Here is a 13111-nt window from a genome sequence, read left to right on the forward strand (position 1 = left end):
GAGGCTAATATTTTGAAGATAGTGGCTTCTACATCCTATAGAAACAATATTTGCATTGGAGGGACATGTGCTCAAACTTATTTTGCTACTTTACCATTAAAAACAAATATTTCCTAATAGCCTATACTCTAAATAATTCAGTTTCCCAGAGCAATAAAATTCCTTTAAAACTTATACCTTTGGGCTTAATTACAATTTTCTCCTTGAGAAGCACATGGTTGGCATAGCACATATCCCAACCGAGTAACTCCAATTGCTGCCTGAAAAAGTCACATTGCCAGAATGACCAAAGCATTCACTGTTTGCAAAAATCAAATTAGCAAAAATCTCTGTCATTTTTTCAGTTGCCTGTTGCTACTCCACATATGAAGGTGACCCTCTACAACCCTTTTCCCAAGTATTATAATGGAGCAGGAAAAGACATGAGTGTTTTGTTCCAGGGGGATGGGTTTTGAGCCATCTTTAGCCCCCGGCAAGTTACCTGTTCCCAGAACTGCTGGCACTGCACCTCTCACCTGAGAGCCTGGCATCTGGTGTGCCATCGTCATCTGCTGTCAGTGAGCCTCCAATGTGTCTGTGACCTAGAAAGACAAAAATACCATGATAACAATAACAAAGCTTTTGTGAGGTGAGAGGCTGTGCCACTAGCAAGAGACAGTTTTGGTGGGGATCTGAATGAGGAGCCTTGTAGGGTCTATAGCACGACTGAAGTGAGAAGCAGAAGTCATGGTGTGGTTCTACACCCGGAATTGTTCTATGAATCCACCCAGTCTCTTCTCTTTGCCCATGGTCCTGTTCACTCCCCTCTCCCAAAATTGTTGTAGGTATCAAGGTAAAAATAGTGGTTGTGCAAGATCTAGCCAAGACCAAATGCCTCTTTGTGAAGATTCCTGTTCACTACTAAAAATGTGTAAAATATCACAGTATTCCAAATGGCCTGTCTGGCAGATATTCTCACCTGGCTCGAGCTACTATTTATCTAGAAAAAGTTGGAAGGAGATAATGCTGAGCCCAGAAAAGCAAATCTGATTTCTCATCAATCAATCAATATCTAGCAAGAGGAGGATGGGCAATACCTACAGCCCAGCCCTACAAGGCATTTTGCTCTTAGGATTTTGCTTTAAGGGGTAGTATTTAATCCAAGACTTACTTTTAAAGTTTAAACGGTATCTCTGCTGCTTTCAGTAGAGCAGAAAATGGTGCCACCTTCTTCAGACACTTTCAAAAATCTCATAAGAAAAGATTCTTCTACATGGGTACAACACTGATGCTCCTAAAGCATATTTTAGAGACTGCATGGAGGTACGACCAAAGCAGAGAATCAGTTCTCTGTCAGTGCACTCTGATAAGATACAAACACAGGTGAAGGGGAGATCTACCCTGAAGGGAGGATCTTTGACCATTAGAATGGGGCTTCATAATTATGTACACAAAGCTAAGCAAAAAAATACTGTTAAAATCAGGGACATCTTATCCTCGTAATGTGAAACAGGAGCAGGAAATGATTCTCATATGCAAAGAACAAACAGGTCCTGTCTCTGAAAAGTCTGTTTCAGGAGAGGGTGAACATCCAGTCAGGGGATAACCAAAGTAAGTTTTCATTCTCCCAAGGCTGTGGTCAGCTTGGATTTGGATCAGGTAGAGAAACTGCAAAAGTGTTTCATCTGTTGTACACATCAGCTTCTGGAAAAGTTGTTTTCTAGCCATCTTTCCTTGCAAAATCTGGAAAAGATATCTTCCTCAGTGTAAAGCCATTACCAATAAACCAACTTTTCCCAGAGGAACTCTTCTCCCTGAGGAGAGGGAAAGTGACCAGTCTTCATTCCACATTTCTTACCACTCTTTATTGATCTGGTTTTCCTTTTGCTCATTTCAACCTCAAATTCACTTGTCATTACTCTTTCATGAGCTTTTAAAATAATATGTTGGTATAGGGAATGAGGCTTGAGAGTGCTACCTGCCAGTTCTTCTCCTTGCCTTCTCACTGTCGCTTCTGAAGCTATGTTCATTGCCAATTACGTTTAATAGAGAAGATAGCTGTCACAGATGTTATTCCCTAAATAAATTAAGTTTTATGAGAAATGGAATCTGGGGAAGTACTAATGAAGAGAAAGTAGCTCTTGGACATTTTGTCATTTTGTTTGTAGAAGACAGCTGGCCAGTCAGCATTTTAAATGTGTATTCTTTGAAGCCATGGCCTGTATTGCGTTTGTTTACTAAGGAATAAGGAACATACACCTTTTTTATCTTTCCCCATGGAGAGCTATATGACAAAACAAAAACATTAGGGAACTTGACTTTTGCACTAGCCCTTCTTCTTTTTCTTTTGTTCTCTTTGACTTCTCAAAATGTAGTTTGAGCTCTCTTTTGCCAGAAAGGTTGCCAGAAACTTTGGTAGTAATGGAGGCAATGACTCTAGAAGAAGCAACTGGAACTTGACTGAGCAGTCTACTCTTTTCTCTTGGAATTTTGGATCTAAACTTTTCCTTGGTAGTGTTAGGAGGGCAAAGACTAGACAATCCCCATGAAATGTATTTTGAAAAGGTCATATGTCCTTTACAGGTATTTTAAAAAGATTTCTTCTTGTTTTTACTAAACAGAAAGGGAACTTTAAAAAAATTCATATTAAAAATTCTGAACATTTCACTAAGGAAAGCTACATGTTTCAGGGGAAACATGTGAAGATATTTTCCAGTAAATAATTCAGTAAAATGAATTCAAGTTGATGCAGAATTGCTAAACTTTCTCCCAAGTTCATGAAAGGAAAAAATTCCTCAAAGATCTTGCCACAAAAAATATCTTTGGTCACATATGAACATGATGTTCATTTTCCTAATGTTGTCACATTTTCTAATGGTGAATTAATCCTGAGACTAACAGCCAAGAGTTCACAAGTCTGTTTCTGACCTTAATCTTTTTGGGGAGCAAGGTTGGCCACTTGCATGAAGCCACTCAATCCCACTAAGGGTCTGTCTAGATTTAATCAGCAAGACAAAGATGTCCACTGGTGGGTGTGGGACTTACAGTTGTGCTCTTAGATTGTGATTTTAACTGATTTTGAATAACACCTGTGAACCTGTGGAAATATTGTTCTTGTAGTCAGGAGATTTTGGGGTTTGGTACTGACTGGGGATACACTCTATTTCCCACCTTGTCCAGGCATCCTCTCTAGTTTTAACAGGGTACTCAAACTTTGAGTAATTCAGGCACATCACATATACTTCTTAGCATTGTCTTTTGAGGACTAAAGCATTTATCACACGCTAGTGATTGCACACCACCGATTTTTCCATGCTGTTGTCTTAGTTCCAGAGATGTGTTTGAGCTGTGCCAAGAAGCTCGTAGCACAAGAGCTTTTGTTTGTACAAAGTGTAGAGCTGTGATTCCCAATTCCCCATTCAAGCAGGTACTGGGTGGTGCAGGTGGTTCCTTCTGCTCTTCCAGTCTCAGCTTTTGCCCTGACCTGCCAGGAGAGCAGACCACACCTGAAGCAGAGGTCTGCAAGTGGGAGGTTGAGGCACATAGCTCCAAGGATGTGTTGGAAGCAGCACAGCACAAGGTCGGAACAAACAGTGTGTGTGCAGCTGGTGAGGCTTGCTGGAGTATAGCATGAGATCAGTGATTTCATCTTTTTTTAGGACAAACTTTCTGCAGTCACTCCTAAACCAGTCAGTTGTGTGAGTCCTGAACTCACAGTCTCATCATGGCTTTGAAACCAGACCATGTGGTCCAGATGACTGACTTACATCAGATGTTGTTGAGAGGGCTGGGTCATACACAACTCACAGTCTGAGTATTTTTCATGAGAATTTGTTGATGAAATGTTGTGACTAATGAAAGAAGAATTCTTGTGTAAAGCGGAGACAGGGAAAACGTGATTTTCTAGGTGTAGCTGGTTGGAAATGGGGACTTTGAAAGGAACAGTAGAGCTCCTCAGCTCAGTAAATGAAAAACATGTCTATTGACAAGCAGCTGTGGAGGGCCAGGGACCTTGTTACCATGCAGGAGGACGTGCTGGAAACGTTCCCTAAAAGCTGAGGCACTTTGAAAGAGACACATGTATCAAAAGAGGTGAGATCAAGTCACAGTTGGAAACACTGTGTAGTCAAGGTGTCTACACTTAATTGGAGGGATTTCAGAAAAACCTGTAAAATAGTGTAAAGCTCTAGGGATGTTCCTTACAGCAAGGAAGCAGAGTTTTCACTCTCCTAGACATCTCTAAGAAAAGAGTGAGAGGCAAGCTGTTACTGGTCTCTTTTTTTTTTTTTTTTTTTTTTTTTTTTTTCCCTAGTCAACACCTTATATAATTTAACAGGGAAAAAAAAAAAAAAAAAAAAAAAAAAAAGAGGTCATCCAGTCAGGGAATATTGAAATTTAAAGCAAACAAGAAGAGAAATTCATCCTTTAATGCCAGAAAGGTCTGGAATACTTTCTGAAGAGAAATTGGCTGGATGGACACTCTTGGAGCGGAAACTCAAGTCCTGAAAGACAAATGGCTCTTAATGGGCTTAATGTGGTTCATTCATGTAGTTAGGAAGGAGGATAGTTGTGTAGTGATGTCATATGGCCTGCTAAAAGAATCAGAGTGGATAGCTATAGCCACATTTCTCAATATTCTTCACCAGTGTATTAAATTCCCTGTTGAATGAACTCTCCACAGCTCTGCAGGCACATCGCTGTTGTTTGTATTGATCTGTGGTGCTCAGCAGGAGTTTATTTCAGCAGTTATTTCTCTTGCACAGTTGAGAAGTGTTGATTCATCTCTTTGCTGCAAAAATGACTAATAACAAATGCTTTCCAGGAACCAGCCCCAGTAAATCAGCCACAGACGTGGAGCTGAGATTCAATTAAATTGATAGGGTACACAGTTCAGCTCCAATTTAATTATTTCTCATTTTATGTAAATGAGATTTCTTGTTGCAGTGAAACAAATTATTATTTTCTCATGACAGTGCCTCATTTGCATGCTTTAGTCCTTATTCTGCCCTTAGTTTAACCTAAAAACAAAATAAAAGGTTCCTCAAAATTCAGAAGCTGAATTGAGGAGCTAATCTATCATTAGCATTCTGGAGACAGTAGCTCCTTTGTGATCTGGTTGTGCTTAGCCTTCCTATAACACTGGCTGATTAAAGCTGTGGGTTTGACAAAATAGATTAAGCGTGACATCTGCCAGGTATATAACCCCAGAGGTAAACACCCCAACCTTTGGGAATTTTTATCCAAAAATCTGCATTTGGCCAAATTTGCAGTTAAATTAGGATCCAGCTGCTTAAACAATATCTGATTTTTATTTCAGGGATGAAAACATTTATTTTTTTCAATCTACTGCCTACCTACCTTCTACCATGAGTAATGCTCACTCCATTTGGGAGTAAGCACAAAAACAAGTGAAGCTGCACAAGTTTTTCATGCTACTATTTTTCTCTGGGACTCAATCCAAATGAATTTGTCTCTGCAGAATCCTTGTGACTGATGTCAGGACAGCATCCTACAGACAGGGAGCTGGAGCACACCAAGAGTAACGGAATTGCTGCAAGGCACAGGCAATGCCAATGGTCAGGAATGAAATTCAACCCTCTTGCATCTTGACCCATTGCCTAAGCCACAAATGTGTTCCATTCTGCATGTAGATTATACTTCTTCAGGATGCAAAGCTGTTTGCCTGCTATCTCCTGTGCTGACTGTCAGAACAGGGATGATGTTTTTTTTACCAGCCATGTACGTGAAGTCCTGTGAGTTGTATATAGTCAGTTTTACTTTGACAAAAAGATAATGGAAGAAACTCTGTGCAGCCAGTGAAAAAAATCCTGTCCCTCTTACATACCTGAGAGAGATTTCCACTGGGAAAGACAAAACCATTCTGGGGTTATCTGCCTATTCAGCCCTGTAATGTAAAATTTTTACTGATGTTAAATTAAGCAAAGTAAGCAAGAGGCCGTATTTATCATCAGTAACACCCTTCTTCTTCTGTTGGGAAGCAGAGATGTATAAATTGTCAGGTGTCTCTTCAGGCCACAATGACCACTGTAATAGCTGTGAAAAATAGAATGCTTCTAAAATACCCAAATGGAGAGTGTGCTTTCACACAGAAAGAATAAATCAGCCTTCCTTTTCCTGGGCTTTCATTCTGTAGTAATTTTTCACACTTCCTCACATTAAGCCATGACTGCTGAAGTTCATCCTGGAGTAGTTTTACAACCAATGGGAACAGCTTAATGAAGCACTATCAGTCTAAACACCAGTCCCCACTGCTTAGGTTTGTTGCTGGATTCCTTGCTGGTTTAGCAGCTTGGACAAAAGTGTTCTCAGGAGCTGATGCAGTCAGTGTCCTGGAGGCTGCTGGGAGGAAAAAACAATTTTGTTCAGGCAGTACCAACATTTCAGACAATTTAACTGTTGTAGCAGCATACCTGGACACTCAGAGATGCAAACAAGTCACTGTGAAGTGCAGGCTCTGTGCTGGTCCCTGTTGAAGCCTGACAGCTCCAGCCAGGCATGGGCCAGGGTCTGCCTGAGCCAGCAGGGATGGGACTGGGCTGACAGCTGAAGGGAGCAGAGAGAATGGCCCTGCCCCTTCATCTCTGACCTTTTGCTGGGGGCCATTCACTTGAGTATCTGCCCACTTCTTACATAAAGGCCATGTTTCGTAGGGGTTTCATGGAATTGGTGTTGTAGTGTGTTTTGTTTAAAATTCATGTCTGCCCACTGTTCTCCTCCTTAATCCCCTCCTCTCCCAAGTTACCAATCTTCCCAAGGTCCTCCCTAACCCCCTCCATTCCAAGTTGTCAGGCCTCCCTTTCCCCACCCCTTTCTCCAGAATGTTCCTTGTCAATCCTCCCTATCCCTACCCCTTCTTCCAGAGTGTTCCCTGTCTATTTTGTTATACTTGGCACCCTATTTGTTACTTTGTGTTATTCCACTCCCCTACTTCTCCTGATAGGTTTATTATAGTTTAGTCCCACCTTAGACCACTCCTCTGCTTTACCCTCATTGGTTAATGTTCCTGCACCCCTCCTCCTGAGTTACTGTATAAAACTTCTGTTCACCCCCCCCCCCCCCCCCCGAGTCTTGTCTTGGGGCTTCATCTTGTCCATCTGATAAATACACTCTGGTTTACCCCAAGACCCGTGTCTTCGTTATCTGTCCCTGCGCCGAACCTGCCGAAAGCTGGGATTGCAGAACTCACAGGGGGACGGTCGTGCCCCTGCACTCGCTGCCCAGCACGCCCCGCAACAGCGTGCTACGACAAATTGGTGCCATTCTCTTTTTTTTTTCTTGCTCAAGTATCTGCTACGATTAGTTACTTTTGTGGTTGGAAGGAAGAACAGGTTGGATTAGATTTAGTTTCCCTCTTTTGCAGTCAATGGCATGAGGACTTTCAGTTTCAATCCGGCAGGACTCCTGGACTGGGGACAGACAGCTCGTGGAAAGAGGAAGATGCTGCAAAGGCTCTTCAAGCTGGGATGTGACTGCATTCACTCATGCCCCTCTGAGAGGCTGCTCCTTGTGTGAAACCCCTCCCCTTTCCCAGCCATGGCCACTGCAGCAGGCTCTGACTCATGGGCACACTGACCCAAAGGGCAAGAGCTCTTCTCATGGATTATTAAGCCAAATGACAACTCTCTCTTGGTCTTATCATAAGAATAGGTGTTATTCACTGTGCAGGGAAGGTGTGCCAGGAGCCAGCAGAAAAAACCTGCGTGACATGGGTGCGTGTGAGGGGACAAGATGTGGGTGCCCTGTGGGGGCAGGCTGCCTGCTAGAGGTCCCTGCTCTTGCCATGGCAGCAGTGAGTGTAAATACAAGGCTTGGAGAAAGGACTGGGAGATGGCAGTGCTGGTGTCTCCTCACGTCTCCATCTTCTGTGGGAACTGTGAGAGGAATGGGGAGCTGCTGCTGGGTTTTGGGGTGGGGAGCCCCTGCAGACTGTGACCAGAGCAAAGACAGACTTTGGTCTGACGGAAGGAAAGGGGAAATGTGGAGCTGCATTTACACTAGCTGCTAATCTTGCTGTTAGAAGCTTATTTTTTTTTTTTTTAAGATGCTTGACGAAAAAGCTTCTGTGTAATTTACATTTGTATCCTTTGTGTTCTAAAATAAGTAACTCATCTGCATGTAGAGAAAGGACAATTCTTATACACAATTGTCTGCTTGGCATATGATCTGCAAAGCAAATGCAATGATTTTCTGCTTCTGTGAGCTTTTATTAACAAATACAGGAAAAAGAGCAGAAAAAAAGAAATTTGGGGAAAATTGCATAGCTATTATGAATATTATATTTCTGGTTGTTGTTGGGATTTGGACATAATTTAGGCCAAAGCTTACTGGTTTCAAAAGCTGTAACAATAGTGACTACTCTTGTTTCCAGCAGTTTGAGTTTATTATCTTTCATTATTTTTTTGGAAGCAAAATTAAACAGTTTATTTTTGCTTCCACAGAACCATGATTTTGGCAAAGTATAGACAACTTGCTATCTAAACTTTGTTCAAATAAACACTGTCATTTTTTTTACCTCTTAAAACTCACTTACTGATATACTCCAGAAAAATTTCGTAACCTCCAAATGACAAAATGAGGAAAATGATGTGCATATTTCTTCAATTGTATCCCAGTGCTGTCTTTATCTGTAGGATTTGCAAGCAAATTGACTTTCAGGCCTATCCTTTTTCTGGTATCTTCTCTGCAGCTGATGAGAGATTTGCAAGCAAATAGACCTTTTTGAAAATTTAAAGCAGATTTGTCATTTCACAGTTTGTATATCTTTTGCATAAATACATTTTTTCCAGAAGGCTTATAGGAAATATTATCTGACAATCCCACTGGTCAACTTCCTACAGATTTTGTTTGTTTCCCAGTGATTTAAAAGAATCTATAGTCTTCCTACCCTGCCTCGCCATCTCCCCCTGCCCAGAAGCCTCACTCGTCTCCCTTCACATGTGTTTATGATGTCTCTATCATGTAAGCAGAGTGTTTAAAGGGAGTGAAGTGTATTTAAATCAAATTGTTTTTCCCAGGGGAATCATGCACTATTATCATTAGAGCTGTTGCTGCAGCTAAATTTACCAGATACTTTGCAGTGGGAAAACCAAATTCAGTTACTTACAGTCTGCCAGGATTCAGCAGCTTGGGATAAACTCTTCCCTGCCAGGAATCTGTGTTTTAACTCCATGCCACTCCTTTGCTATGTCCAATATGTTCAAGGAAAGAAATGTAAGTTCTTTGCAAAGTCTAGGATGTAATTAAAGACCTTATAATAATGAATGTGCAAAAAGCAGAAAAATAAAGTTTGAAATGGGCCATTTAATGTCAACATCTTCTAGCATTAGAGAATTTGCCTTTGGAAATGGGCATCAGTCTCCTCTCCCAGGTAACAAGTGACAGGATAAGAGGAAATGGCCGCAAATTGTGTCAGGGAAGGTTTAGATTGGACATTAGGAATTTTTTTTTTCCCAGCTGGGGTTATCAAGCACTGGAACAAGCTGCCCAAGGAAGTGGTGAAGTCACTATGCCTGGGAGTGGTCAAAAAGCACATGGGTATGGCACTTGAGGACATAGTTTAGTGGTGAACGTGGTAGTGGTAATAAGTTGACAGCTGGATTTGATGATCTTAGGGGTCTTTTCCATCCTCAATAATGCTATGATTCTGTTCGAGTGACTTAAGACAAATTGTAGGGAAACGGAAATTTTCCAGGATTGTTTTTATTAGTAGCTAGGCCCAGATCTTTAGCTTATCATATACCCAATACTGAACAACTATACTTGCAGGCAGCTCTTGTAGGTAAGGGAAGAAGTTTTCTTGTTGTCTACAATCCCCAACAGTGAAATTTGCAGAGTAGTAACCCAAGGCTTACAGAATAACCTCATCTGGAGGCAAGGTGTAAAGTGTATTGCTCCTGTCAGTGGGCATCTCACCTCTTCCTTGCCTTGGAGAGCCCCAGTTCTCCTTGCCCTGACAATTCTGTCCATCCTACAGCAGATCCTTACTGTGTGTGACAGCACTAGGAGACGTGCAGGTAACACAGAGCACGGATCGCACACGCGCCAAGTCTCAGTGGGGAGATCAGTCTCACAACACTCACCACAGAGCTGTCAGGGCCCATCAAGGGGAAAATTATGAGATTCGTGAGCCAGCGGGAGTGCACCAGCACACTGAGGTTATGCAGCTGTAGCTGGAGTAGGAAAATGAAGCATTCCCAATGGAAAGCTTCAAAGACAGTAGGGAAGGCTAGGGAAAATATTCCCGTTTGAAAGTTTTCATGGCATGTCTCATTTTGGGACAAAACACAGTTCCTTCTTCTTTTCTCACGTCTTCATGTTTTTGGAAAGTTCCTGTCTCTGCCTCAGTGATGTGGCCCCACACTGGACAACTTTGAGTTTTTTTTCTCATAAAAGAGTAGACAGAGGTTTCCTGACAAGCCAGATTTTCCATGTTCTGTGCAGGTGGATCTTGCCTGCCCCTGCCCTGGTAGTGTCTCACTATCCCAGCACAGTGCTTGAGGATCCCCATTGCTGCTCAGCCCTGCATTTCCCATCTCAGGCAGCGGGGAGGAAGAGATCACGTCTTTTCAGAGAAGCAGAGAAGTGAAAGATGAATGAACAAACTGGTTTTATGCAAAGTTCATTGATTGCTGCAATAGTTCTGCCCAGGAAAAATATCAGAAACTCATACCAGATCAATCTTGAAAATTCGAACTGAAATACCTGAAGTGAGAGAAATGATTTTGATCTGCCACCCTGACCTGAGCACAGAGCGAGTCTTCTGGGTTGTTTTTCTGGACTACAGCACCAGTATGGAAAGCTGACACTGCAAACCCATTGTATTTATTGATAACCTGCAAGGAATCTTTTTGAGCAACAGAGTAAGTGGTCATGCCAGCCGTGGGCAATTGATACACAAATCTACCTGCTGGCTTGATTTTAGCCAGACCAAACATGAATGCCTCCCTTCCCCAGCTGGTAAAATTAAACTTCAGAGCTACAAAGATATGTTTAGGGAGTGTCATCCACTGTCTTAGAGACTGAGCAATCTTTTTGTTTCCAAGAGTGTTTTCCTGCTGAACACTAGAAAAGAGAACTGGAGGAATTAGTGCTCTTTTTTCCTGTATTGTTGTTGCTTAGTGCTAATATGCTTTCTCTAGGCACGTGGTACCTGTTTCCCAATGAGCACGTGTTGGGCACTGAACCAGGTTGGGGCTGTTCAGAGTGGTGCAGTGTCTCCAGTGTAGCATGGGGTTCATCCTCTGGCTCACTGGAAGGACACTCCTTGGGATACACCAAGCTCAGCCCAGCAGGAGTTTGCAAAAACATTGAAGAAGCAATAGAAGGCTAGGTGCTAATTCCAGGTGTGATTATAACTGGGGAAGTAAATTGCATATTGGGTACATGTTTGTAATGAAATGGGTGTGAGTGGCAAATTAGCACATCTCCTGATGAGGAATGGGCCTTGCAGGCTAATCCAGCAAATGTAGTAGGATTAACAGATGACAGAAGGATGAAACGTAGCTCTGGAGCCCTCTTCCTTTAATTTCTGTGTCCCTCATATCTGCAGAACAGCTAAAATGGAAACAACAGCTATGCATGTCAGGGCTGACTGTCCCCAGCGTCAGTCAGGTAAGTGATGGGGAAGGTTATGTGTTCAGGAAGATGCCAGACTGCTCTCCACACTGGCTTTGCCCTGTGCAACAACAGCAATATATGACTGGCAGTTCCCATATCAGCATGAAAACTCTGCTAGAGGAGGGAGGAAACGGGTTTAAAATCATTTGTTTGAAGAAAGATATTTGATGTGCTGCTCACTTTATTCACTTCCTCCTCTGTAAGAGCTGTCAGACAAGGCTTTCCACCAACGTGGTTTGGTAGGCTTTCAAAAAGTGTCTCATTCTTTGAGAAAGCACATCTGAGGTTGGTGAGAAACAGCTGCAATTGGAAAGTGTTGTAATTGCTGAGACATTAAACATTTGAAAGGATGGCTTTGTGCTGAGTACGTGATTTGCTGAAAATAGTCAAGTCTGTTCTGGTTGCCAGCACATCATCCTCTCTAGGTCCCTGTATCTGCACCGAGTATCTCTGGAGGCCTAGAACTGAAACAGAGTCTAAGGGCTTGTCTGTGATGGACTTTTGCTAGAGGATGAAATCAGGAAAACTTTGAACTGTGCCAGTAACCACATGGTCTGTTATGTGACCCACAAGTTGTCCTCCTCAGTCCTGCCAAGACGAAACCTTGTTCTTTTAGCAGTCCGTTTTAGAAATATCATCCCCAGTCACTGCTCTAGGACAATAATCATGTTTCTGGATAGAGATCATTTAAATGCAAATATTTTTGCTTTCCAAGTGCTCTGTTTAACTGTAGTGCCTCCTTGACACTGCAGAGCTCTGCAAAGTCACTTTTCTTACTGCTTTTTAGGACAGTTGCTGACAGCATGGGAATGGCCACTGCCATCACTCACTGGTCCTTCAATTGTGACCTGTAAAAGACAGAACACATCCAACACAGATTCACATAACACATAAGGAGACTTAGTATTTCAGAGACCAGCATATCTAGCTTTTAGGGACAGGTGGAGAGCAAAAATGAGTATACAAGAAAATGTTCCTATTTTACCCTTGCAAGGGGTGAACAGAGCAGATGTTTACGTCTGGAGGTCAAGCTACAGGTACAGCAATTCTCCAGCTGAGAAATATCTAACATTCTTATGGTAAGCAGGAGAATGGCTTATAAGTCATGTCTTCAAAGTGACTTCAGTAATCAACATGAAGCAGAAATGCAAAGACTGACATAAGTCAGCATTCAAAACTTGCCATTTTTCTCAGGGATGCTCTTCTGAGTGAGATGCACTAATATGGCTAACTGAGCAACTCAACTAAATTAGGCAATTTCCCTTCTATTCAGTGAGAGGAAGAAAGGGAGGAGGAAGAACAGAAGGCCTAAAAATAAGCCCCCACTGTAAACAACATTTAAAATGAATGTTACAGGTTTTATTATTATTTTAAGTACCTAATTCCTTCTCTTTGTGGCAAAACGCAAAGAAAATATTTAACATAGGCAGAATTCCCTTTCCCTGCCTTTCACTTTCTGCACATAAAAAGAAAGCAATTCTCTGAAATAGTTATA

Source organism: Vidua chalybeata, chromosome 3 (assembly GCF_026979565.1).
Source record: "Vidua chalybeata isolate OUT-0048 chromosome 3, bVidCha1 merged haplotype, whole genome shotgun sequence".
Lineage (NCBI taxonomy): Eukaryota > Metazoa > Chordata > Aves > Passeriformes > Viduidae > Vidua > Vidua chalybeata.